A 3,540-nucleotide genomic window follows, 5' to 3' on the forward strand; every position below is an offset into this window, starting at 1 on the left:
GAACATACAATGAAAATAATCAAAGTGCACAAGAAGAGCAGAAAATTAAAATATTTGTTGTATATCCATAGGCAGTAATTCTCTGTAATATCTCTAAAGCTATCAGCAAGATTATGTAATGTTTTAGAAACATAATCAATCATTTGTTAATAGATGAAAATAAAAATGTTTCAGATTTGCCCAAAATTATTATTTGGAGGAAAAACCACACAGTAGTTATAGTGTAGCCATATTTTGAAAAGGAAATAAGTCTATAGACTCAGACTTGTCAACTCCATACTGGAAATAACTGTAACAATTCTAATCGCAGCTGTCTCTGAGAGTAGTCATATGAGAAACATTACTTTTTTCTTTATTCTTTTCTGTATTTTTTTCATAAATTATTATAGCAAAGATGAAGTAATCTTATAATCAGAGGAATTCTGAAATAGTCTTTTTTTAAGAAATGATATTATTTATTTATTTATTTATTTATTTATTTGACTGAGAGCGATATAGCGAGAGAGGGAACACAAGCAGGGGGAGTGGCAGAGGAAGAAGAAGGTTCTCCACCAAGCAGGAAGCCCCATGCAGGGCTCGATCCAAGGACCCCGGGATCATGGACTGAGCTGAAGGCAGACACTTAATGACTGAGCCCCCCCAGGTGTCCCTGAAATAGTCTTAATAAAATATCTTATCTATAAAATGTTTAATCTTGTAAGAATACCATGTCTATGTTCTTTAGCCACAGAAATATGTATTTCAATAATATAAGCAGATGTAAATGACTTAGTAGTACTCAGAGAACTGGTTTTTAAGTCACTTGAAGAGTTTTGATCATCTTTATAGGTGATTGTTACCACTGGTTTATCGTTAGATAAAAAGAGGCACTAATGATTTGGCTGTCATAAATCTGTTCTATATTTCTTTTCTAGAAAGCATGACAAAAAGAACATCGCTCATCAGGATTAGAAACACTATCAAATTCATATACTCTCTGTCAATGGGATGATACGTAGCAAAATAATTCTCTTCCTCTTGTCTCTACAACTTGGCCTACTTTAAAGGAAAATAAAAATCCCCATAAGCATGGAGATAAACACTATGTATGAGTGTCTTATAAAAACATAATATATACGCTTCCAGAATTCAGCTGTCAGTAAAGTTTCAGTGTTGCTCTCTCAATTGTGGGCAGGATGTGTTTTATTAAACAGCCATATGAGGTGTAAGAACATTTGAGATCAAGCCTTCACAATGTTCTCCACAGCTAGCTGATTTACAAACCTGCTGAAGGAGGAAGGAAATTGGGTAACAGTTTATGTTCTTAAAAGCCATCAGGTATGAAAAGATACTATCCTCAAGAAAAGGAAATAGCAGCTGAGTAGTTTACACTGAACCCAATTTTGTTTTTCATTGCACCGTTGGCCTTCCTTAAATGGAGAAGACAGAATCTTCTCAATCTCCTTCTTGGATTGTCTGTAACCCAAAGTTACATTTATTTCTGTAAGAGAAAAACTGGCACAAACCTACTTTTCCAAATGATAAATCTGCATTTTCCATGTAGTTACATTCAGACAACAGTTTATGTGAAAGCACATCCTAAATAGCATATCGGGAATCTGTCAGTACATGACAAAATTCATAAGTATGCAGAGAAAGGCTTACCATTTGCTGAACAATATGATGAACCCTATGAAGGATATGGAAGAAACATAAGACCTAACTCCTGCCTTCTGTGGGATTACAATTCATCTGAGATGATACCGATTTACTGAATGTTTTCTTTCTTCTTGGAGATGAGCTAGGCCCCTTGAAATGATAACTTCACTTAATCCTTAATAATGCCTTGAAATACATCTCATTATCCCTATTTTACAAAAAAGGCCACCATGCTCCAAGAGGTTACGTATCTTGCCTGAGGTGGTATATTTAGTAAGTAGTGGAGCTGGGATCTGGAACTCTGTGGAGTTAACATTGTGGAGCCATCTTATCCAGACAATTCAGATAGGTTTCCACAGTGAGTTATTGCATAATGCTGGTCTTTACCAGCATTTCTGCTCTGCTAAAAATATAAGACATTTGAGACAACTCTCTTCCCTGGTTAGAGGCATGGGCTTACTGAATCTCAAATTTTAAAAATCTGAATTTATATCAAATTAGCAAAACCTATCTATTTGCATACTGAGTTTTTATTATACTCTCTGACTTGGCATCTAACTCTCTAAGTTGTGAAGGCTATTGTTTGCTATAAATCAAAGCTTGAACCGAAATTGTTTCAATATCCGTCTCTATACCCTCATATATCATTGCCATCACTAAGGTTACTTAATATACCACTTGCTGAGAGTCTCCAATTTCATCCACAAGAAAATAATCTGTATATTTTATTTTTATTTATTTTTTTTTTGACAAGAAAACCATGGGTATTTATCAAATACAGAAGTACTAAGTCAGCCACCACTACAACTCCCCAGAGCTTCACATACATTCTCCCTTTAAGCCGAAGATTATCCCAGTTTAATGGGAAGGAGGAAACCAGTTCAAAGAGAATTCAAACCCTGTTTGAAACTAGCCCACAGCCTATATACCAGACTATAAGCATCATGAGGCCAGCTTCAGTGCTCCTTTTCCTCCTTTTATGACCACCAAGACCAGTGTTCAGATCCGATGGGAAAGGGAGCCGGAGGGTTAATATGTATATTTTAAATGTGTTATTACATATGGAATTATTGATATGTCACAAATCGACAAATTTCTGTCAACTTGATATGATTCTTTTTTAAGTGATTTTTTTTCTGATGAATTATATATTTAGGATTTACTAATAATGACATTTTGTTGTTATTCAATATGGTATCACTTGCAATCCTTTACAAAGTAATTCTATGAAAGGAATTTTTGAAATTAGATGAAGATGAGATACACAAAGGTTTGGGTAAACCACAACAGAAAATTTCTTTCAATCTATTCCAATACCCTGCCAGTAATGGGTATCTTGACAATGTGTGGCACTTATTCATCAAGGCTAATGTTTAGTAGTTGAAACTGTATGTTGTGTAGGGCAAACATATTGCTTTGTTATAAAATATCAAATATTTACTAAGCCAAAATGAACGGGTAAATCCAAATTGAAAGGATTCTGGTTCCAGATCCTTTGAAGTTTACATTCTGCATTCCTCTCCAAAATGGGTAACTTAAGTAGTTCTCATTTATGTTCAAAAGGAGAGACACAAGTTCTGATGCCAGTTTATGCAGTACTAAAAATCAATTTGCATAATGATAGGATGTCATCTCTATAGAAAAGGTAACTTTGTCAATTGATGACTTACATAATTTGCTAACTTTTGGAAACAAAAATTCACATACTAATTACCTCACACATTATACCAAAATAAGTTACAGTTTTTTTTTAAATTTTCTAAATAAATATTTAAAAAATCAAACCTATGGGTACTGAGAGAGAAATGTGATTTTTCCTTCCACAAAGAATTAACCAATTTGGCTGGGTCAAAATATTGATTACAAGCTTTGATATAGTCTGAGAGTCATTTAGAAGTTTCT

General features: G+C 34.0%; 1 non-coding gene across 1 annotated transcript; it reads right to left on the bottom strand.

The window, feature by feature from the left end:
- Window positions 1–2,535: 2,535 nt before the first annotated feature.
- Window positions 2,536–2,668, bottom strand: LOC123390483. The gene has a single exon (XR_006605069.1). It is a non-coding gene; the product is annotated as a small nucleolar RNA SNORA61 (small nucleolar RNA).
- Window positions 2,669–3,540: the final 872 nt, after the last annotated feature.

This window comes from Mustela putorius, unplaced genomic scaffold (assembly GCF_011764305.1).
Source record: "Mustela putorius furo isolate JIRA1106 unplaced genomic scaffold, ASM1176430v1.1 tig00537350_pilon_pilon_pilon, whole genome shotgun sequence".
In the NCBI taxonomy this organism is placed as follows: domain Eukaryota; kingdom Metazoa; phylum Chordata; class Mammalia; order Carnivora; family Mustelidae; genus Mustela; species Mustela putorius.